Genomic DNA, 24164 nt, shown 5'->3' on the forward strand with positions numbered 1-24164 from the left:
TTATGATAGCTGTATTTGGTAGCATTCCAAAAATGACTTATTTGCAGGAAGATCTTGTTTAAAATTGCAAACCAGCCACTCTTCTCATGCCGGGTTCTTTGTTCCTAGTTTAGTTTTCTCTGCAGCACTGATCCCTACTTCATGTTCAGCTCTGTCCAATGCAGATTTACTTTGCTAGAAAGTAACTTTCGGGGGAGTAGCAATGCTTTGGATTCTCTAGTTCACCATCCAACCCCCAGGGCCTCCAATTGCACCTGGGACACAGTAGCCGCTCCTTAAGTTTCTGTGCAATGAATGAGTGAAAGAGTAGCAACAATCGACAGTGACATGATAAGCTAGTGGGCTGCCTGTAGAGGGAGCTATCCAGTGGTTGCCACGGACCAGGTCCTGGGTTAGGGGATTTCCAGTAGGAGACCCAGTGAACAGAGGTAAGGACAGGGTCCCTAGGAAGTCATTGTCTCTGCCTAATGCCACCCAGGCCCCAGGTGAGGCAAGTTAAGCCAGCTCAAGGCCATGAATGAGCAATAAGTGTCAGCCCCATGGCTAAGGGTGTGAGGAATTAGAAGGGCGAGTAGGCAGTTAGGAAAGGTGCCTATGGGAATAAGGTTTGTCTGAAACCTGAAGTCAGCTGATTAGACCCAAAATAAGGCCCCAAGGAAATGAAAAGGCTGATAGGGAACACAATGGATCCCCTACCCAGAGGCAACCCTATGAGAAACCAGGCTCTGGCATCAGACTAGAGCACTCCACAAAACAACATGACTCAAGTGTTTAGCAACTGATCAGGTAGGCACAACCTACCTTCATTGGCCAGGTCAACTGTGTTTCTCAACCGTCACATCTCCCACGTAGTCAGCATGGAAACATTTGATGATTGATCGGGACCCATAACTGCTACGCAAGAGACACAGATAAAAAAAAAAGCAGATCCCTGACATATAGAAATTATGTAGAAGAATGGACCAATTGATTCACACGCCCTGTATGAGCTCCCAGCACCCAGAGGCAGATGGCCCCTGCCTTGGGAGCCCCTCTCGGCAAGCAGGAGTCTGTGTTTCTCAGTAGCATCAGCCCTCGCTTGCTTGGCTCACCACGCTTTATCGTTGGTGTCATAATTCTTCATTGCTGTGAGATAAAGAACCGACTCTGCTCTCCGACAACGGGGTGGGGGGTGGGTCGGGGGCAGTACTGCCGAGGCTGGCAGACAGCCTGACACGAAAGAACAGGGCCCCGGGGCCCAGAGACAGAGGGCAGTCTGGCTGTGTTAGCTGTGACCCGTCAAACTCAAAGCAGCTGGGCCTGGACGGGAGGCCTGGGGCCGCCACTTGGTAGCCGTGTGTCTTTGGCAAAGAGCCTCAGGCTCCTCGTGGGGAGCACAGCACAGCTCCCAGGGTTGTCATGGGGACCCACAGCGAACACGCAGGAGTGCCCGTGCTGCCGGCCGTGTCGCCACCCTGCTCAGCAGTCTGTCTGCTCTTAGAAAGCAGCCTTGGTTCCTGAGTTTACTTTAGAAAGAGCAGCCTCACGCCCCTGTGGGGCCCGAGCCCTTGGAGGCGGAGGAGCGGCTGGGGCCGCCACAGTGGAGACGGAGCCACAGCCCCGGGAAGTCCTGATGGCACTGAGGCTCTGAGCCCCGGTTCCGCCTGTGGAAGCCAGGCTAGGACAGGCTGAGTCTCACCTCTGACGCCATCTAAGATCACTTCCCAGAAATGCTAGCTACAATGATCCAGACCAACCCAAATCTGGCCCAAAGCCTGTTTTTATAGGGACAGCACATTGAGCCTCACTGTTATATTTTTAAATGGCTGAAAAAAAATCAGAAGGTTGGTATTTGGTGACATGTTAAAAGGATGCAAAATTCAAACGCTGATGGCTACAAAGAAAGTGTCATTGGCACTCAGCCTGCTGGGCCGCTCACCTGTCGCCCATGGGGGCTGAGTTGGGAAGCGGCTGCAGGGGCCGGCTGGCTGGCGAGACCAGGGAGTCCCTCTCTGGCCCTTAGTGAGAAAGCCCTGCCCCAGCTGCAGAGCTGCTCCGGCAGATTGCTCACTGTTTGGGAATAGTTTACATTTTTCCCTTTCTCCAAAGGTCACTGCTTGCAAAGACCAACACTGATTACAGAACAGGACAGAAAGCACGGGTGATGGAACCCTTGAGCGGATCCTAGAGGTGCGGCTGGGGTCTGCTGTCTGCGTGTGGGGGTGTAGAGAGGCTTGGAGCCCAGCGCCTTCTTGATACCCTTCCCCGGGGACACAGCTAAAACTCGCATCTCTGGAGGAGCCAAAAAGGCATCAAAAGAGAAATCTGGGGCTGGCGCAGTGGGAGCAGCTGCTGCATACGACGCTGAAGTCTGGTGTCGGAGAGCCGCTGGTTCAAGTCCTGGCTGCCCCACTTCTGTCCAGCTTCCTGCTAAAGCACCTGGGAAAGCAGCAGAAGATGACGCGAGTGGGTCCTGGTTGACTACATGGGAAACTAGGAAGAAGCTCCTGGCTCCTGGCTTCAGCCTGACCCAGTCCTGGCCACTGTGGCTATTTGGGGGAGCTCGGGCCCTGCACCCCATGGGAGACCAGGATACCTGGCTCCTGCCATTGGATCAGCGCGGTGAGCCGGCCGCAGCGCGCTGGCCGTGGCGGCCATTGGAGGGTGAACCAACGGCAAAGGAAGACCTTTCTCTCTGTCTCTCTCTCTCTCACTGTCCACTCTGCCTGTCAAAAAAAAAAAAAAAAAGATTTATTTATTTATTTGAAAGCCAGGGTTATGCAGAAAGGGAGGGGGGGGAAGAGAGAGAGAGAGAGAGATAGAGATCTTCCATCTGCTGGCACTCCCCAGGTGGCCACGGTGGCTAGGGCTGGTCCAGGCTGGTCAGGAGTTTCATCCGGGTCTCTCAGGTGAGTGGCAAGGGTTCTCAGGTCACTAGCAGGGAGCTGGATCAGAAGTGGAGCAGCCAGGGCTCGGAACCAGCACCCACATGGGATGCCAGCGTCACAGGCAGCAGCTTCATCCGCTATGCCACAACACCAGCCCTCCTCTCTCTGTAGCTCTACCTTTCAAATAAAATAAAGAAATGCTGGAGAAAGAGAGAGGGAGAGGGAGAAATCTGCGGAGTGCAGCTAATGGGCTTGGAGTCAGACAGATTGGAGCTGCAGCCTCACCTCCTACTTCTTAGCTGTGTGACCTGGAACAAGGGACGTCACCTGTCTAAGACTCGGTTTATGTATCTGTAGACTGAGAACAGTAGAATCGCCCAGTCTGCGTTTGAAGGGCTCCTTCAGAGACGACCAGACAGGGTGGCTTAAGTAGCAGGAATCCTTCCCTAGCTGTTCTTGAGGTTAGAAAGGAAGGCAGCAGGAGTCGGTGCCTGCTACAGCCTCTCCCGGTCTGCCCGCTGTGACCTCACCGCGCTCCCCCCTCCCTGCGAGTCTATCTGATTTCCTTCTCTCAAGGACACCCATCACCCTCCCCGGTCACTTCTGTTTACCTTCATTGCCTCTTCAAAGACTGCTTCCAAGTGCGACCACACGCAGAGCTCAGTGGGGTTAGGACTACCGCCCCTGCTAGGGGTGGGTGTGGGGCACAGCTCAGCCCGCTCCCTGGCCTCGTGGGAGCTGGGGCGACCACGTGGCACCAGGAAGCTGGGGTATGAGTGCGTCTGCAACCCCAAACTCAGCTCTCACACTCAGGAGTGATGGTCACGCGGACGTCCGGGGCAGGGCTGCAGGGCACAGGTGGGCAGCGTGCCCCCTAAACAGCCACGGGAGGCTGCTCATGTTGCTGGGGTCCACGTGCGCTTTGAATAGGACGGTTTTTCAGAGGAAAAGAAACTCTTCCTGCTGTCCCCACAAAGGCACTGCGCGGTCCAGGGCAGTGTGGCTGCAACCGGGTCAGACGGTCACTCCTGGAAGAGGCCAGCGTGGAGAGAAAGGGCCGGGCACACCGGAAGTACCCCACACAGCCTTGCGGGATACCTGCGTGGAAAGGGTGCGTCTTCTCCACGGTGCGCAGGGCTGTAAACCACGAGACCGAGGGCAGAGCAATTTCTGTCCCAGTCATTGAGTTCTGCCCACTTCAGGCTCTAGCGCGCAGTAGGTGCTCAGTGAATACTTGTGGGATGCAAGGAAGGTAGCAGCCATCGCAGTAGATCTTCCTCCCCTCCCACTCAATGAGTCTTCAGCCTGTGCCCGAGTTGCTCAGAGACGGAAGCACCGCGAACGTTTGTTGAGCGCTTGCTGTGTGTGTGTCCACTGTAGCTTTTCGCCATGCTGGTTCTATGTCCCTCGTCGCAGCCCCGTGGGGTGGGTCCTGTCCTGGAAAGTCCCTGGTCACATCCGGTTGCTTTAGTTCTCTGAGCTTCTGTTCTCTTCTGCTGGGAGTACTGGATGCCAGGGCTTAGCGCACAGTAGGTGTCCAATGAATGCTCCTTTGCTTTCTCCTCCCTCTGCCCCCAGCACAGTTGCAATACCTGCACCTCTGAGCCTCCCCCTCCAGGGCTCCTCTGATTGCCCTGGGGCTTAGGAGGTGAGGAGACCCCACGCCTGCCCAGCAGTTTAGGGGAAGGCCGCTGCCTTCACCCTCGCAGGCTCAGGGGCGCATCCGGCCCTGACCCCACACAGCAGTCAGGGGTCACAGGTGCCCAGCCGGCGGGGCTCCAGGCCTGGAGGAAGCACTGTGCTGAAAGAGCCCATTCTCTCCCAAGACAAATGCTCCCCTTGTTAGCAGGTTTGTTTGTCTGTTTGTTTCCCTCGCTGTTTCTGTCCTTCTCCTCCTCCTCCTCCTCCCTCCCTCCCTCCCTCCGCAGGGCTCAGCCCCAGGCAGGCGCCAACAAGAGCCCGGGGGCTTCGAGAATTTCCAGAGCACTGCTCACCTTGGGTCTAGCCAAGTGCAAGGAGCCCCAGGGGCTGTCCAGATCTGCACAGGAGGACAATACCTTGTCCCCAGGCATGCAAGGCCCTCACAGGCAGCCACGCTGACAAGAGTCTCTGCCTATATCCTGCTTCAAGCCCTTGGCTCCCCACCGTCAGCTTGCGGCATAAAGAGAGCCCGCAGGGGCTGCATTGGCACCTGAGCCTGCCTGCGCCCCTCTGTTCTCCCATGCTGCAGCCTCGGGCGAGGACCCAGCCTCAGCCGCTGCACTCGGGCAGGGTCTGTCCTCAGGAAGCAATGCCCCAGCTCTCCGGGCGCACACAGGTGCCTGCGTGGCCAAGACAGGCCAGCTGCTCCCGTTCTCCTCCTCGGAGGAGGAGCGCCTCAGGGAGGGGCCCTTGTTCCAATTTCACAGATGCCTCCACCGAAAGGCAGCCCAGGGGTGCCGCCGGGCTGGGACTTGGGGCTGGCATGGGGCACGGTGCTTCCTGGCCAGCGCCCCACTGTGGGGGCCAGCCTGGATGTGGGCAGGGTGAGGGGGTGTTCTGGCCACGCAGGGTTGCATGGAGCAGAATTAAGGGGAGGCTGCTCTTGGGCGCTTGTCCACCTGGAGGTAGCTGGGGGAAGTCTGCGTCAGCCCTTGGTGCACGTGCCTGTGAGGACGTGTGCAGACACAGACAGAAAGCAGACGTGGCCCAGCTGCGGCCACGCTGGAGACCGCCCCTCCCCCTCCTCACACTTCCCACGTGGCCTGGCCTCTCACACTCCTTTTTTTTTTTTTTTTTTTTTTGACAGGCAGAGTGGACAGTGAGAGAGAGAGAGAGAGAGAGAGAGAGAAAGGTCTTCCTTTTGTCGTTGGTTCACCTTCCAATGGCTGCCACGGCTGGCGCGTTGCGGCCGGCGCACTGCGCTGATCCGATGGCAGGAGCCAGGTGCTTATCCTGGTCTCCCATGGGGTGCAGGGCCCAAGCACTTGGGCCATCCTCCACTGCACTCCCGGGCCACAGCAGAGAGCTGGCCTGGAAGAGGGGCAACCGGGACAGAATCCAGCGCCCCGACCGGGACTAGAACCCGGTGTGCTGGCGCCGCTAGGTGGAGGATTAGCCTAGTGAGCCGCGGCGCTGGCCAATCCACGTCCTCTTGCGGGGCTGATCCGTCTCCCTCCCAGAGCAAAGGAGCCAAGAGATGGAGCTCCGGGCACCCACCAGCCCCAAGCTGCACAAGACGAAAGCCGTCCAGAGGAAGGTGGGCCCACCAGAGCCACTCCAGTCACCAGGCCACGCCCTGGAGGTCTCCACGCTCAGACCCTCTGCTCCGGGGAGCAGCTCTTCCTTAGCCAGGCCGAGTCTCCCCAAGGGAAGCTGCAAATGGCAGTCTTCCTGGAGGAGGTGGCAGAGGGGGGAGAGACAGTGGGGAGGGGGTGCAGCCAGGGCTCCCAGGCTTGAAGCACCCGACGGGTGGGTTTCGGTCCTCTGCCTGGTGGGGTCAGTGGGGCCTGGGCATAGTGCGCTGATCTGGGCTGCCCGCAAGGTCCTGTTTTGTGACTGGATGATGATGGCTCAGTCAGTTTTCTGCTGCTGTCATAAAAGACCCAAGCCTGGGGCATTCGCAAGGAGTAGCGGGGTCTCTGGGGCCCCCGGGACTGGGGGGCCTAAGGGCCTGGCACGGGCACCTGGAGAAAGCTCCCTCGGCCTCAGCACACGGCGGAACGCAGAGCGCGCTGAACCAGAGCAAACACAAGCGTGTTGGCGTGAGCGCCTCTTCCCCTTCTTGCATCACGGGGCATCACTGATGGCAACATGGGGCCCCGCCTCTGACCGCAGCCAACCCCAACAACCTCCAAATACCATCCGGCGGGACTTCGGGGACTAAGTAGCCAGCACATGGATTTGGGGGCGGCGTTCAAAGCACAGCAGAGGGCTCTGGGATTCCGGCTCCCTTCCTTGCATGGGAGGCGCCAAGGGCTACAGACCAGGGCTCTGTCTCCTGGCCATCCCCAGGGCTAACATCCGGCTTGCGTCATCTTAGCATCGGCATTTATTGATTTATTGGCCCTGAGCAGGGTTTTCTCATGCCATCCTGACTGGCACAGCCATCTCTGTTTCACAGCGGGGAGAGCCAAGGGTGAGGGAGGGGAAGTGAGGGTGCCCCGTCCCTGAGTTAGTGAGTGGAGAGGCCACAGCCCCCAGCCAGGTGGACTAGCTCCAGCAACTGGATTTTACCCACCCTGCCACACCAGGACCCCGTATGTGTGCAAGCACCCTCAGGACGTTCAATCAGTGCATCAAGTTCAAGTGTTCCCAGTTAGCGCTGAAATCCAGTCCCGTGCGTCCTTCCCACCGGGACGAGGGTTGGAGGGTCTCTCTGCATCACTTCCTGGTATTTTGTAGGACTCTAAAGTACCGCCGTGGGCCCAGGTGGGAGGTTAAGACAGCTCAGGCAATGCTTCCCGCTGGTTTCCAGTGAGTTGTTTACAAGCTAGCATTTGGCAGGATACAATAACACGTTGCTGGGGCTTAGTGGGTAAAGCCGCCACCTGCAATGCCAGCATCTCATAAGGGTGCTGGTTCGAGTCTCAGCTACTCCACTTCCAATCTAGCTCCCTGCTAGTGGCCTGGGCAAAGCGGTAGACAAATGGCTCAAGTGTTGGGCCCTGCACCCACATGGGAGACCTGGATGAAGCTCCTGGCTCCTGACTCCAGTGCTGGCTATTGTGGCCTTCTGGGGGAGTAAACCGGCAGATGGAGGACCTCTCTCTCTCTCTCTCTCTCTCTCTCTCTTCTCTCTCTCTCTCCTCTCTCTCTCTCTAACTCTGACTTTCAAAAGAAAGAAATCTTTTTTTAAACATTTAGAATTTCATGTTGTCAGCTTCGCGAGGGCCAGGGACCAGGGACGAGCACGGGTCTTGTGGAGGCAGTCCCGGTGGTCTCCTAACGCCTGGTGCTACTCGCATTTACGAACATGGAAGCTGTGGCTGCACAGAGAGGTCAGATAACTTGCGATGGTCACACCGCTAGTCGGCGGTGGAGCCGGGATGTGAAGCTGGCCTTTTGGATTCAGCGTCGTCTCTGGGAACCCTCGTACTGCGTCCTTAGCACGAGGCAGCCTCAAGCCGGCTTCCCCACGGTTAAGGGGACTGGTTTTCACGGTGTGGGAGAGGCGCGATGCCTGTGCGCTGCTACTACTCATGAAGAGATGGTATCTGAGCGAAAGGGCAGCCACGCGCCAGGGTTCCGCGGGCTCCCAGACCAGGGGACCAGCGCACCGGTTGGCATCGCTAGGGAGCAACGCGGGGTCCGCCCGAAGGGCTCTCCATGGAGGAGGTTCTGCTGCTCTGAGCGGCGCGTGGCTCTCAGGGACTCCCTGCGTCTCCGGCAGAGAAAGGAGACTGAGAACTGAGCGCAAGCTGGCTGGGGTGGCGGAGCGCACTGTCCCCGCTGGCGTCCGCCGCTGGCCTCTCCAGAGCCGCTAGGGCGTGCGCATAACACGCGCGGCACAACGTTGGCCGTGGCTCTCGCAGCCGGCAGCACCTGGGCTGGGATGCTGTTACCCAGCCTTTCCTTGATCTTCATGTGCATGTTTGCATGAGAATCAACAACACGAACGGGAAGAGGGGAGAGGGGAGGAGAGGAGAACAGAGAGCCAGGGCGCTGGGCGCTGCTGACCACACCTCAGGCGGAGGGGTGGATGCTGTCAGGCTGAGCGCTGGCCGGGTCCCTCCGAGACCGGGGCGGGCTGGGCTGGGGCGGTGTCAGCACCCCGATGCCTTGCGTGGGGATCCAGCCCCGACCGGAACTGAGATTATGGGATCACACATGAGTTGTCCTGAAGGGAATCCAGGATTCCTCCTGGGAATCACACACAAGCAGCTGGGTTCCAGGACTGGGGCGGTGACTGTGGCCAGCTTAAAACTGCCTTTCCCAGCCTTGTTTGCAGTTAGGTGTGGTTGCTGGGACTTCCGGGACAACTCCTTAACGGAGGCATATGCAGCCTGTTTCTCTTGTTCCTGCTTGGGTGTGATGGCTGGAACCCCAGCAGCCACCTTAGATCACAGGTGGTCTTGAAGGTCAGAGGCACTTGTTAAGGACAGAGGAACTGATGTCCAGAGAGCAGCAGCCGCATTAGTCCTGGCACACGTGTTTCTGAATTTTTTGTGTGTGTGCGAGAAGAAACTAAATCTCCCATTTTCTTCAACCACTGATTTTTGAGTTTTCTGTTATAATGGACCTGGATCTTATGCTAACCGGTGACTTTTGGCATAACTGGAATTAACAATCACTTCTCTCCTGAAGCTCATGGCCAAGCTACATTTTGGACACACCCGAAGGAAATAGCATCACTCTACATGCCCTACTCTGTACCTGCTTAGGGATTTACTTGCGTCTCAAGGTAAATTTCCCAGGTCAAGGCACACACGTTTCTAGAATAATCTTTTTGACATTAGTCTGCCAAGCTACAGCATGTACATAGCAGAATTTATTTCACAAATGTCCTTGTAAAATACAGAGGAAGTTTCCAGTTGGTTTTCAGCGAATATAAACCTTGCCACAAGAGACACGTGACACACACAGCCTCACTGCTGTCAGAGCATTCTGCTGCCTGCTGTTTCCTGTCCCTCCTCAGCGTGGTTGCGTCTGCCTTTGATGGATGAGGCAGGAGGGGTCTGCAGAGAAGAGGGACAAAGATGACAGAGGAAGGTGACGGCCACGAGGCTGCCCGAACCGCCTGTTCACAAGCCAAGCCCTGCACCCACCCCGTTCCTGTGCTTGGCAGCGGTAAATCTTGGCTGTGGGAATATTAAAATAATCTTTATGATGCGAGGCTCCCAGCCTCCGCATGGATGTGGCGGATGACGTCACCACCTTTGTCCTCCCCTTTGCAGAGTTCTGACTGCTAGAATGTTCTTTCTTGCGTGGCACTCTAATCCCATGCCACGAAGCTTCCACCTGCTGGTCTCCGTTCTGACTCTCAGGGGCGCTGGAGAGCCATCCCGCCTGCTCTGGGGGGTGGGGTCTTGGTGCCAGAGGCGTGGAGAACCTCTCCGTGGGGCTCTTCACACTGAGCCATTGCTCAGATATGCTGCTGGCCTGACAGTTTGCCCCACACAGGTCTAAGAATGCACAGATGAATGCGCGTGTCCCCCAAGCCGCAGATGTTCCGAGAACTCACAGTGCGGGCCACAGGCTCACGGGGAGGGGAGGGAGCGGTGTGGGTGGGGCTGAGGAGTCATCCAGGAGAAGTGACCGGAACTAAAGCTGGCTGAGCAAGCGGGCGGCCGCCCCAGCACATGGCAGAAGCACTTCTGCTAGGAACGGCGATTTGTTTTGCCTGGAGAGGTTCCTCGCGCACAAACAGGTGCGTTCCCATGCAAGTCCTCTCCTTCCTCCCCTCCTTCCTCCCTCTCTGTCTGAGAACAGGCGGACAGGACGCAAGCTCCGGCTGCTTCAACCCGCCTGACCGGGGTCGTTACTGAGAGGGTCAGAGCTGGCTCGTTTCACTCCTAGAAACCACTACACAACCCAGGAACCAAATAAGCTAACACTGATGGTGGAAGGCTATAGAAATGAAAGCCTACACGGTCACAGGGGGCAGGCAGCACTTCGGAGGAGGAAGCACACGAGGTGCAAAGCCAGGGGGTCGCCACGGGCACTGGACTCCTCCCCCTGGCTCCCGTGGCTGGGAGGCGTGGCCGGATCATGTGTCCTCGCGGCTCCATTTCCTTCCTGTGCAGAGATACCGGCAGCCACGTGAAACGTGTCTGATACCATCAGCTCACAGAGTGCTTGGCCTGTTGCAGGTGGCCAGGCCCGCAGACCCATCCCCTTGCTTGCGCCCTGTCTCTCCAGGGAGTGGGTACATCTGTCCTGTGTTCTCCCGATCCTGCTGGTGGCTGAGGTCAGGCCTGTTCCTCAGCGAGATCTGAGAAGGGTGCATCAGACTAGGTCCCAGACGCCACTCAGGGAGTGTTGGGGTCCTGCCCAGGGCTTGCGTGTTGGAATCCAGCACTCCACCTGTTAGCGTTAGGAGGCGGGGCCTCTCAGGTGGTGAAGTCACCATGGCGCCCCCTTCGAGCAGGTCCTGTGCTCTTGCAAACGAGGCTTGGTGGGCCCTGCTGCTCCCCGTGCCACGTGAAGCCTTGGCCGGAAGTCGTCCTCTGAGGAGCAGGGCGTCCCCAGACCCCAGATCTGCGGGGACCTTGAATCTGAGCAGTGCAGAGCAGCGCTGCTGCTGAGCCGCCCAGCCCGCTGGAGTGCACTGTGAACAGGTGCCTCCTGAGGGCTCCACGCCAGCCGGGCTGCAGGCTTGGGGTCCTGCCCGCCATTCGCTGACTGCTGTGGCTATACACCAGGCAGGGATGGGGCAAATTCAATGGGGTTAGGGGTAAGAGGCCTCAGGTCTTGTCCTGCCCACTCCAGTCATCTGTGTGACCTCAGTCAACCTCTCTGTGTCAAGTGGAGGCGCAGGCACCTTCCTGGCCTGGCTAAGAATTCCTGCGTGGTCCAGCCATGAAGCGGTCCTGCAGGTGGTTGGCGGTGATGGCAGGAAGGTGTCAGAGGGAGCAATTCTGCAGGCAGTGAGAATCACCCAGCCCAGGCATCCTCAGGAACTTGAACTTCTGTCTGCATCACAGGGAGAGGCGGTGCTGGATGCCCTCGTCCTGCCCCAGCTCGTGTCAGACTGTGCCTGTGCCTTCCAAGACCTTGCAATCATTGTTGATGAGTACCTGAGGTCCGGGATTAGGGTTCTGGTGGCATTGTCTCTGCTCACTGGGGCGAGTGTGGGTGGCTGAGGACCTCCCCAGATCACCGGCTGGTATCTGGGACAGCAAGGGCTTCCATAAGTGTTGAATCAGATGCCTCTGTCACTGTGAAGGCACCCTGTGAGCCCCTACGTGAGTCGCTGATTGGGAACCATTGCTTTCGTAACGACTTCTCATTGTTGAAGGCTGACTGCCAGGTGCTTGGCTCCTATCATCTGTCTCATTGGCTCCTCATGCAGGCTTTTGGGTCCGAGGACACTGCTGGATGAATTGGTGCTTGATTAGCGCGACCTAGGTGGGCTGGAACGCAGCAGTAATTTTGTGCGAGACGAGATGCATTTTGTGTGTGCACGCAGGGCAGGTGCACAGATGGCTGCGGGTACCCCCTCCTGCTACCCTCAGTAAGTTTTGGGCTGTCTTAGACACAGGGTGGTAGGATACAGTAACTGCCCCAGGTTTGGTACCAGGTTGGATGCTGTAATGGATAGTCTTAACATGAAATGGCTTAAGTAAGGCAGACATGTATAGTTGCTTATCTTTCCTATGAACTTCTGGGTGAGTGGTTCAGGGGCTCCTATGGTGACTCCACACGACTCGGAGTTCAGACTTCTTCTATCTTCCAGGGCTGCCATGTTGGAGTCACAATCATCGAAACCCAGGTTTCAGTCTTACTGTTCTTTCTCAGTTTATAACTTACGTCTCCTATTCTAAAATGACTGCTTTAGTTCCTATATCAGTCAGCTGCATGGCACTGCAGCAAAACACCCGAGACAACTAACTTTATGAACTGAAAGGGCTTATGTAGCTCGTGGCTTTGGAGATTCAAGTCCAAGGTGAAATGGACCCACTGGCTTGGCTTCTGGTGAAAGTGGCAATGGTTGAGTGTGGGACACTAGGGAGGAAACCTCACAGGTGACCAGGAAGTAGAGAGAGTGGCTGGGTCCCCCTTGGCTTTATAACCAACTCTCTCCTGAAGGTTACCGTGTGGGGCATCCCCGGTGACCTGGGACCTCCCACTAGGCCCATCTCCCAAACCTCACAACTGGGTCAAGTTCCCACCCTCTTAGTAGCATTAACTTAATGACCTTGGAGTTTAGACGTCATCGTGAGTGGCTGGCGTGGCTCAGTGGGTTAAGGCACTGCTTGGGATGCCGGCATCCCATGTCAGCTACTCCACTTCCCATCCTGCTCCCCGCTGATGCAGTGGGGAAGGAAGCCGAAATGGCCCAAGAACCTGGGCTCCTGCCACTCATGGTGGACATGGGATGGAGTTTATGGCTCCTGGCCATGAACTTCGTGCAGGTATTTGGGAAGTGAACCAACAGATGGTGGAAGCTCCCTTCTCTCTCTCTCTGCCTCTCCCACTCTTGCTCTGCCAGTTGAATACTTAAATAAATCTTTCAATAGTAAATAAACAAATGTCTGCTTGAGTTCAGAAGCCAAATCCTGTGTAAACCATAGCAGTTCTGGTCACACCCTCAGTGCATGTGACCAGCAGGAGGAGTTGCCTCAACGCAAAGGACTCTGGGAAACATCTATGTTAGCTCCATGTCCTTCTGCTTAGGTAAAAATTCTGTGACCTAACAGCAAGAAGGAAGGAGGGGTTCTGAGAGAGAGCGCGAGTCTGCCTCAGAGGTTAGGGTGTGGACTTGGAGAGCAGTGAACGTGAGCTTACACCCCAGGGCCACCACTTCCCAGCGGTGTGGCCCACGCCTGGTATTGGTTCTCTGTCATCATCTGGGAAATGAAACTTGCAAAAAGCCATGGGCAGAGCCAGCCTCCTGCTCTGGTCCCCACAGACCAGAACGAGGCAGAATGGAGCCACTCCTGATGCAAGCCGCGTGGGCAGACTGAACCCTGCACCGGCTCAGTTGAAACCAGAAAACAAAAACAAGATCCACAGCAGGCAGCAGAGCCCAGGCCACGTGGGTTGGCCTGCCAGGAAGTCCCGTAAAGAAAGTGATTTGAAACGAGCAGCCCACGTTTTGTTCTGTGTCTGCTTCCGCAGCCCCTTTCAGTTTCGGAAGCCATGGTCCTGTGCTCAGCCCCCGGAACACCCCTTCTGTGTGACACAATGAGGTGCTGCCGGCTGCTTCTTTGCACCGAGCAGCTTCCGGAAGCAGCCGGCCTCTGTGGCTCCCGGCCCCTCACCCAGCCCGCTCCTGCTGATGGCCCCTCCCGCTGCGTGCTCAGCTCCCAAGAGCCCTCCTCATGGCCGCTTAGAGACCCAGGCCACCTGCCCCAAACCTTCTGCCGCCTTTTCTAACACACACCTGGAAAGTCCCGGGCACACCTGGAGAAAGCGGCCTCCGTTTCCCTCCCCCCCCCCAAGTTAGAGTTTGCCTCTAGACAGGGCGCCGTGGGGACCTCACCCCCTCCCCGCGTTCCCCACCCACCCCTTGCATGCATCTCCACGCCCTGGCAAAGCCCAGCTTGCACTGACCCTCCCTCCAGCCGGGGACCTCACACCTGCACCCTGGAAGTGCGCCTCCCCTCCCCCTCAGGTCTCCGTGACACTTCCCCATCTCCCTCATTGCTCTTTCCTGGTGAACGGTTGCGTGCACGCTTGTTAATTTCTCTCCCCTCGACTGTAGACCGAGGACTTTGTCTCATTCGACTACAGAAACACGATAGAAACCAGGGCCCCTACTTTGTAATTTAGTGCCCCCAGGAGTGTCCCGGCTGCACGGAAGGCTACAGGAGAGGCACAGAGAGGCTGTGAGGACATCAGGGGTGGGCGTCTGGCGCAGCACTCCCAATGCAGTTGGGATGCACACAGCCCCTACCTGGGAGCCTCTCTCTCTGCCCTTTGTGTGGATAAGAAGGTAAATAAATGAAAAAGTCTGAAACAGAGTATTTTACAGGTCTTCTCCTCCTTGGAAGTGGAGCAGAAATCTCACCCGAGGATGCTGAAATGTGGACGGGCGTTTGCCCTGGAGAACCAGGGGCAGCCTTTCCGGCTGTGGGAAGAAGGCTTGCACCGGTGCACGTGGGGAGCCGCGAGCACGCACGAGGTGCAGGGGCCGCCGTGTGCAGCGGGGCCACGGAAGCCGCTGGTATTCGTCCTTTCTCCTGACCCGAGCCCTTGCTTCCATAGTGCTGCCCAGACCCCTGCAAAGTTGACTCAGGAATTCCAAGCAAATGGCCACAGCTCAGGGCTCCTCTCCAGGCTTCTATCCAAGGTGACCTGGTGCATGCTGTGTGTGCACCTGGGTGGACTTCCCAGATGGAGCCAGTCATGGACCACCTGTCCAGCGGCCTCAGCCTGGCCTCCTGTGGACTTCCTCATGGAGTGATGGCAGGCCCCCAGTGCTCACCTGTCTCCAGGTAGAACACTCTGGACGGCGGTCTAGAACTGACCTTGCCTCCCCAGTTCCTCTGTTTTGACAGATTGGTGGGGGTGGGGCAGCCCCATGCCTCCCCACCCTCAGGAGCTTCCCTCCCGGGCCTCACAGTGCCTCTGAACTGGGGGACGTGGGGTGCCAGGAAGGCTGCCGGGAGTCTCCCAGGGCTCCCCTGTGCAGAGCAACACCCTTGGGGCCACCTCTGCATCTGCTTTGCCCTGCAAGTCCTGCCCTCCCCCAACACCATCCTCTGGTCTCAACGCCCCACACCTCCCCCACAAACTGCTTTTGCTCCAGACTCCACTGGGACCTCATGCTAGCAGGGAAGAAGACACAGCCTGGCCCATGGCACCCCAGGGATGGTGCCGGAGGCTTCCGCATGTGTTGTCTTACTGAAGCACGGAGCTCGCATTAACCCCCAAGTTCAGACTGGGAGCCTGAGCCTAAGAGAGGGGAGGGGACCTGCCCAGGGCCCCGCGGGCAGAGCACACATTCCCACCCAACTCTGGCCCTGCCAAAGGCTGCTTGCACCTGCCCCGTGCCCCTGAGTGCCGCTGCCTCGTATTCTGTTTACCTTCCTGGGCAGCTGCAGTTCAGGTTGTCCCGTGTACAGAGCACCCACAGGGGGCCAGGCCTTGCCCAGAGCCCTTGAGATTCAGGGCTGAAAATGCGTATCATGAGCCGCGCGGAGAAGCTGTTGAGAAAAGTGGGTCAGAGCACATGCTTTGAGCTGTGCTGAGGCACTTCCGGCCCGTGCTGCGTGACGCCATGGCTCTGCTCTCTCTCTGATGGTCAGGGTCAAGTCCAGCACTAGGAGAACAACTGCCCCTCCCCCTGCCCTCTTCCGATGAGGATCGACTGAGACGTAGTCAACATGGAGCCCCTGGGTCTATGCCTTGGAGGCCAAAGATGGAAACCTAAGCTTCAACCTCCAGCTGTCAATCATTCACCACGAACGTCTCAGAAGAAGCCGACCCAAACGGAAGGTTGCAGTGAGGCCCGGAGTCTCCACATCATGACATGAAAATGTCCAGGGTCAGGCATGTGGCCCAGCAGGTAAAGACCGGATCAGAAAGCCGGATCCAACCCGGAGTGCGTGTGTTTGATCCCTGCTGCAAATCCTGACAGCAGCTGCCGGCTATGCAGACCCCCTAGGGCAGCAGATGCCGGCTCAGGGAGTTGGGTCCCTGCCACCGCACGGGTGAGTTCCCTGAGCTGGGTTCCCTGCTCTTGGCTTCAGCTTCCCGGCTGTGGCAGACATTGGCAGAGTGAACAGGTCCGTGGAGCTCTCTCTCCTCTCTCTGTATTTATCCCGTCCTTGCTGTTTCTCAATTGATTCTAAAAAATCACTCATCATGCTAATAACCAGGAACCTTTCAAGCTGATTGGCAATAAATGATCAATAGATGCCAATACCACCACAACAGAGGTGCAAGAATTAGCCAATAAAGGTTTTAGAGGAGCGATCATAAAAACGTTTCAGCAAGTAACTGTAAGAATGCTTCGAACAAATGAAGCAATATTAAGCTATGGCAAGAAAACAGAAAATTGTATCAGTAAATAGAACAAATACTGGGCAAGCGTTTTGTCTAGTAGTTAAGACACAGCTTGGGATGTCTGCATCCCATATCAGAGTGCCTGGGTTCAAGTTTGCTCTGCTCCCAGTTCCAGCTTCCTGCTAATGCACACTCTGGGAGGCCGCAGGTGATAGTTTTAGGAATTGGGTTCCTGCCACTCACAGGGGAGATCTGGTTGAGTTCCTGCCTCCTGGCTCCTGGCTTCAATCTGGTCCAAACCCCGGTTGTTGCAGGCATTTGGGAGATGCCTCTCTTTTCTCTTTTCTCTCTTCTCTCCCCCCCCCTTTTCTCTCTCTCTCTCTCTCTCCTCTCTCCTCTCTCTTCTCTCAAATAATTAGAACACACAAAGCAGACGAAAAAGGAAATTTTAGAACAGGAAAATACAGTGGCTGAAGTAGATCCAGTGGATGGGCCCAGCATCAGAATTGGGATACGATACTGATTTGGGGATTCGTTTATCTCATTTCCTGAAGCACCACAGGGCTCCTGAAACCCGAGGACTGATGATGCCCGTCCCTGCACCCTGAGGGGCCCGCTCCCACTCTGGCTTGGCGGAGAGACAAGCTTACACATCACTGGGGTTTGACTGTGGCTGTGAGACCACCACTGAAGCATTGGAATCCCCAACCACAACCACAGACCCATCTCTCTGGGACAGAGCCATGGCTTCCAGGTCAATTCCGCTGGTCCGGGGAACCACTGGGAAGTCCCATCCTGCAGTGGTTCCTCTTCTGGGAGGTCTCATCCTGCACGGAACAGGAGATTCCAGGCTGGAAGGCTGGCCAGGCCATTGGCGAGCACCAGCGTGCCTCCCTGTTGCTCATTGGAGGAAATGAGGCAAGAAAGGGGCGGGACTTAGCTAAGATCTGCTGGAGGGGGTGGTAGAGTTAGAATGACATCTAGGCCTCCCAGTGCAATCCTGTCCACAGCTCATACAGACCCTCACAAGTTAAAGAAGGATCGCCAGTCTCTGGGCACCCAGCCTGAGCGTGATGGGTAGGAAGCTGCTTTATTCTCTCTAGTTCATCCAACACCAGTATTTTCTGAGCACCATATCGTCACTAGCATTTACAGCGCTTGCTGTTGATGGCTAACAAGCCATCCCCAATTCAGTGGCCAGGAACCAGAGTCTCCACAAGTCCAGGGCCCCAGGGGTGCGTAGTCACCTGGGCAGGCTCAGCTGGTCTGGGCTGGGATTTGTGTTCCACGAGCCAGAGGCCGGAGGCTACAAGAGGATCACGTGTCTGGCAGTGGGCTTGCTAAGGGCTGACAACATGAAGGTAACTGGGCCTCACGTCTCTCCTCCTCCACTGGGCTAGCCCAGGCTTACTCGTGCGGCACAGGAAAGGTTCTGAGAGAATGAGTGGAACCATTCCAAGACTCTGACCTGGATTCAAAGCTCCATGGCCCCTTCTGCTGTGGCAAGTCCACATGTGGCCAGCCAGACTCCAGCAGTGGGACACAGTCCCAATTCTTCGCTACAAGATCTACAACATTGCCGTGCAAAGGGGGCACAGATGCAGGAGGCCTGGACGAATGAGGCTATGTCTGCAACTGACCACGGGGAGATTTCAAAATCTTTGGCTTCTATGTCTGGTTCTTCAGGGCCGTGTGAGTGGCTTTGCAAAGTAAAGTATGTCAAAGCCGCTGTGTGATTCTCCACACTCCCTTCTTTCTGCTGCAGAAAGTGGAAAGTCAAGGCCGACTGTCCCAGTCTGAGTCCCTCAGTGACAACAGTGCTCGGGCTCCAAGCCAGTCCCTTGCTCACCTGTGAGGCAGAGGCAGTAAAAAGCAGAAAGAAATCAGTGCTTAGAACCCCTGAGACCCAGGCATGCTTGTTCCTGGGGTCTAGCCTCTTTCATCCCTACTGACACCAGCCTTGACCATGCCCCAGGCATGACCCACTGGGGACCAGGTGAATAAAAAAGAATCCGTGCCTTTGATGAGTCCCCAGTCTTGTGCGAGAAACCGAGGAATCAAAGAAATGTATGTGTAAATCATGGTGACGTGGGCAGTGGTCTCTCCTGCCGTCTCAAGAGATGGACCGGGACTCAGGAAGCGAAGCCAAAGCGAGATGTTACTATCGGTGTTGCAAGATGTGCCTGACCAGCAGGCACCCCTGAGCAATGACAGCCAGCAATGTGTGTCCTAGCAGGAGGTCGCTCCCCAGGCTCCTCCCTGGCTGAGTGCTACGGGGCACACAGCCTTCCCCAGGTGAGGACTACGGGACACACAGCCTTCCCCAGGTGAGGACTACGGGACACACTCAACCTTCCCCAGGTGAGGACTACGGGGCCCACAGTCTTCCCCAGGTGAGGACTACGGGGCACACAGCCTTCCCCAGGTGAGGACTACGGGACACACAGCCTTCCCCAGGTGAGGACTACGGGGCACACAGCCTTCCCCAGGTGAGAACTACGGGACACAGCCTTCCCCAGGTGAGGATTACGGGGCACAGCCTTCCCCAGGTGAGGACTACGGGACACACAGCCTTCCCCAGGTGAGGACTACGGGACACAGCCTTCCCCAGGTGAGGACTACGGGGCACAGCCTTCCCCAGGTGAGGACTACGGGACACACAGCCTTCCCCAGCTGAGGACTACGGGACACAGCCTTCCCCAGGTGAGGACTACGGGGCACACAGCCTTCCCCAGGTGAGAACTACGGGACACAGCCTTCCCCAGGTGAGGACTACGGGGCACAGCCTTCCCCAGGTGAGGACTACGGGGCACAGCCTTCCCCAGGTGAGGACTACGGGACACAGCCTTCCCCAGGTGAGGACTACGGGACACAGCCTTCCCCAGGTGAGGACTACGGGACACACAGCCTTCCCCAGGTGAGGACTGCGGGGAGCACAGCCTTCCCCAGGTGAGGACTATAGAGCACAGCCTTCCCCAGGTGAGGACTACGGGACACACAGCCTTCCCCAGGTGAGGACTACGGGACACAGCCTTCCCCAAGTGAGGACTGCGGGGAGCACAGCCCTCCTCAGGTGAGGACTATGGGGACACACAGCCTTCCCCAGGTGAGGACTACGGGACACAGCCTTCCCCAGGTGAGGACTACGGGACACACCTTCCCCAGGTGAGGACTACGGGACACACAGCCTTCCCCAGGTGAGGACTACGGGCACACAGCCTTCCTAGGTGCAGCCCACGTTCCCTAGTTAGCTTCCTCGTTCCTCTCTGTGCCTTAATATCCTCTTGTGAGTTGGCTGCTCCAAGACAGCCTGTTTGCCTGCTGAGTTTTCTACATTTGCAAGTCAGGTATAGCAGTTTTCCATGCTGTGTTGAAGATGGACCGCCATTTTCTTACAGTTCCCACTGTGAAGGAAAGGATTCAGACTGACAAGGGAGAGATGAATGACAGGAGTCGAGGAAGCGAGGAGCCAACTTGGATGACACGGGGTCCAGAAAAGCCTCTCTGGGGGACCGGCGCTGTGGCGTAGCAGGTAAAGCTGCTGCCTGCTGTGCCGCCATCCTATGTAGGTGCTGGTTCGAGTTCTGGCTGCTCCACTTCGGATCCAGCTCCCTGCTAATGTGCTTGCACCCAGGTAGGAGACCAGGAGGAAGCTCCTGGCTTCTGGCTTTGGCCTGACTCAGCCCTGGCCACTGTGGTCATCTGGGGGAGTGAACCAGTGGATGGAAGATATCTCTCTCTCTCTCTCTCTCTCTCCCTCTCTGCCTCTCTGTAACTCTGCCTTTCATGTAAAGATGTTAATCTTTTTTAAAAAAGAAAAAAGCCAAAAGCGTCTCTGGAAACGTCCAGAGCACCCTGGGGGGGGGGGGCATGCGTTGCGGGAGGGATCTGCAGGGAGCAGCCCGGGCTGGGAAGGGCTTGGCTCGCTGTAGGAAGTGATGGGCAGGGGAGATGTATGAGGGCGAGTCGCCAGGATGAGGATGGAGCCAAGGAACGGAGGCCAGCGTGGCAGGGCCTCGCGGGCCACCGGCGAGTTTGCTCATTGGAAGCCCCTGGCGCCCAGAGCTCTGGGGCCCGAGCCCTGTGGGAGCCTGCTGTCTCACTGAGCCGGAGAGCGGGCAGGGCTGGTCACAGGCCCGTCTGTGGCCGACTGTTCTGCAGACTGCCCTGGGACAGGGGAGTGAAGCTTGCCCTGTGGTCTTTTCAACAGCACAACAAACACTCTCCTCTTCAGAGCCCTGGGGCAGCAGCTCCGTGCCCAAGCCCCTGAGCCTGCAGAGGCTGGGGGGGCGCAGGGGGTGACAGGAAGCTGGCCACCATGCTGGGCCCGGGCAGCTCGCCCAGGACCAGGCTGGCTGGAGGGACATACGTGTCTTCTGCAGAGACCCCAGGCCGGCCAGGCCTTTGGGGACCACAGAGCCATCCACTCTGGTTCCCGTCCTGTCTGCCCCAGGCCCATGAGCAGGTGCGGTGTGCGGTGGCCAAGACCACAGGCCACTCGGGCTCAGGACCAAGGAGAGGACCCCGGAAACTCTCTCCTCCACTCCCAGGCTGTGTCTGCCCTGCGGCAGTTGCGGATGGGTGACAAGGGCCGGCCCCAGAGCAATGCTTTGTCTGCAGGAGGGGGAGGGGAAGAGCTGGGGGGGGGGACAGGGGAGGGGGAGGGGAAGGGGAGGGGGGAAAGGAGGAGGTAGACGGGGGGAGGGGAGGGCAGGGGAGGGGGGAGATGGGGAGGAGGAGGCAGATGGGGAGGGAGACGGGGAGGGGAGGGAGAGATGGGGGAGGGAGACAGGGGGAGGGGGAGGGGAGGGGGGACATAGGGGAGGGAGACAGGGGGAGGGGGAGGGAAAGAGTGGGAGAGGGGAGGAGGGAGACAGGGGAGGGAAAGGGAAAGGGGAAGGGGAGCAAGGAGATGGGGGAGGGAGACAGGGGAGGGGGAGGGGAAAGGGAGGGGGGAGAGGAGTAGGGAGAGGAAGCACTGAGGGGGTCTGACCGGGCACCCCCTCCCTGTCTAAACACACAAACTCGCACACACCTCACACCACACTGTGCAGACTACAAAGTACACACACCACACTATAACCTCCATTCATCAACACACGCCACACTCCCACCCACAGACAACACGCTAGGCTCACACGTGCACATAGATGCAGTACACGGACACACACACACATATAGACACCATACACCCCACACATACCCCACACAGGCAACATGCTACACTCATACATACATACCACACATGCATGTACCACACACACACATACAGACACCATGCACCCCACACAGGCAACATGCTACACCCACACGTGCACGTAGACACATGCACAGCACCCCGCGCACCCCGTGGTCAGTGTCTGGGTCACTTTCACAGATGACCACAGCCTGCTGGCTCGCGGTGGCTGAAAGCTTAGCTCACGTCTGGAGCCCAGGAGCCCAGGAGCCCAGAACCCACGTGGGCAGTCAGTGCCTCCTGGGGCTCTGAGGAGCCTGCCCTCCACCCCCCACTTCACGCCCAGTGCCAGGTGGCCTCACAGCCAACGGCTCCGGTCTCTGCTGGGTCTCCTTCTCTCTGGTGAGGACACGTGTCACTGCATTTAGACCCCACCCCACCTCGGGGCCCTCAATCCCGTCTGCACTGAGGCTCAGAAAATGACCCCTCCCCCACATTCACCTGTCATTCACCTGCTGAGCTGGGGGCCCATCCCCAAGTCAAGGTCTCTCTGAGCCCCCACGCGTGTCTCCTGAGCCTCTTTTCCTCCCGCGGGCCAGCACGGGCAGGGCTGACTCTGCTGTTCAAAGAAACACGCTTGTCCCACCTTGTCATAGCCCCCCCCCCCCAACCTGGAATCTCATGAAATAACCGGGAAAACCTGGGGCCCAGCAGACACCTCCCCCGGCTTTGTCCCAGGCCACTCCACCTCCCTAGGGAACCTCTTTCTGAGCCCCGCCTGGCCTCTGCACCTTGCAGCCCCCAGCTCCCTCTGCCCCCTGAAGACGAGGGCGCCAGCACCGGAACCCCCATCCCAGTGATCTAGCCGCATGCTGGCATAGGTGCCACCTCTTCTGCGCATCTGCCTTCTGTCAGCTCATCACAGCACCCTCAGAGGGGATGGGGGGCTCTAGCTGCCCCCACGTCTGCCCAGGTGAGCCTACGGTGGCTGGCTCTTAAGAGGGGTCCCATTCAAGCCCCCACAGATGCCCAGAGGGGTCCCTGACTGTGAGCCCAGTGGCCTTGGCCCAGACTGTGGACTCTGCCCACCTGCCACACAGCGGTGCACTGTCGTGAGCAGAATGAGCCCTGGCTGCCCTGCCCAGGGACACCTGCAGACCCTGGACAGACCCAGCAGGGGCTCAAGGGCCTTGCAGCTGGCCCAAGCCCTGTGGACAGATGAGGGGACTGAACCCACAGCGATTAGCCCAGGGCACGCGGGGTCTGGCCGTGGTGGGGGTTCTGGGCATCGTAGCACCTGGCACAGGACCCAGAGTTGAGAAGGGAGTTGCGGGTTGGAAGCACTAGAAGGAGGGCAGTGTGGCCAGAACGACGTGGACACAGGGTGTGACTGACAGGCAGGCAAGGGATGTCACTGTAGCCAGGGCTGGCCGACTCCGCCTTGTGACCTGTCACTCATGGCGGCCAACCCCGCCCACTTCTGATCAGAACCTGTTTTCAAAAGAGACACACAGACCCCCTCTATGCCAAAGCACAAAGGGCACTGGGGACGATCTGGGTTGACCTCCACTAGGCACAGTCCTCGAAGGGCCAGGACTCTGAGACGATGCACCTGTAGGAAGCTCCAAACCCCAGCCTGTCCGCTCTCGCCAGCAGACAAGGCTGCTGGACTCAGGGGAGAGAGAACAGAGCCCCCAGCCTGGAGACTCCGACCGGCGTCTGGGCGGGTTCTAGCCCTCGACCTCTGCCTGGAATTCTCCCCATGCCAAAGTTCTCATTTTCCTGTTGGGCAGGCGGGGGCCGTCTGCTGAACATCGCTCTGCCGGTTTGGGAATAAAACCATAAAAACAGTGTGTTACGCAGACGCTTGTTTTGCGCAAAGGCCGAGGTCTCCTGGGGCCGAGCTCTCGCCGGGCGCCGCGGAGCTGTTGATTCTGCGCGAGAAACACTTGTTTGGAAATTCAGGCCCCTGCCAGCTAACGGGGAGCAGAGACGTTCTGGAGCAGCGATGTTCTGTGGTCTGGGGAGAATGGGAGGGGGGCTCCCTCCAGCCCCAGGACGTGTCCCCGAGGCAGGACCCTTGATCCCAAACCTTCTTCTGGGGGGCTGGCCACAGGGGCGCTCTCTTCCCTGCTGTGTGACCTCAGGCAGGTTGCTTCACCTCTCTGTCCTGCCACCTCTGCACTCCGTGCTCAGAGATGCACAGAGTCGGGAGCAGCGTGGACCCTCCCCACGGGCCCTCCCCGAGAGCCAGTTCCTTCCACTCCACTCCGGCCCTCCCTGGGGCAGCCCTGCCCACGCACGGAGCACACAGGAACAGAGGGGCTGGCTCAGAGGGTGTGTCCAGCCCACTGGGTTCTCTGTACTCGGGGCTCTGGGAAAAGTTCCAGGCTTGAGCAAGTTTATCAAATTCCTTTCTTTACCCACCCAGCCTTGAATTTCATGGAAAACAAAATAGAGAAGAAACAAAAAGAACCCAAAGCAGCTAGTTACTGCGGGTTTTAATGGCTTTCCAAGTAGTGTGTTTG

The 24164-nt window shown here is 57.8% G+C and overlaps 1 long non-coding RNA gene across 11 annotated transcripts; it reads left to right on the forward strand.

The window, feature by feature from the left end:
- Positions 1 to 9781: 9781 nt before the first annotated feature.
- On the forward strand, positions 9782 to 23660 carry LOC103348137 (uncharacterized). Of its 11 annotated transcripts, none has more exons than XR_011389559.1 (9): positions 9782 to 10215; positions 14485 to 14947; positions 15761 to 16020; positions 17015 to 18755; positions 18844 to 19657; positions 19859 to 20094; positions 21838 to 22038; positions 22435 to 22609; positions 23210 to 23660. It is a non-coding gene; the product is annotated as an uncharacterized lncRNA (long non-coding RNA). The 11 variants fall into 11 exon arrangements; XR_011389562.1 differs by having other exon boundaries at positions 14485 to 14634; positions 14718 to 14802; positions 17015 to 19657; XR_011389558.1 differs by having other exon boundaries at positions 14485 to 14634; positions 14718 to 14947; positions 17015 to 19657; positions 23210 to 23659.
- The last annotated feature ends 504 nt before the right edge of the window (positions 23661 to 24164 follow it).

The sequence above is a fragment of the Oryctolagus cuniculus genome, chromosome 6, assembly GCF_964237555.1.
Source record: "Oryctolagus cuniculus chromosome 6, mOryCun1.1, whole genome shotgun sequence".
Lineage (NCBI taxonomy): Eukaryota > Metazoa > Chordata > Mammalia > Lagomorpha > Leporidae > Oryctolagus > Oryctolagus cuniculus.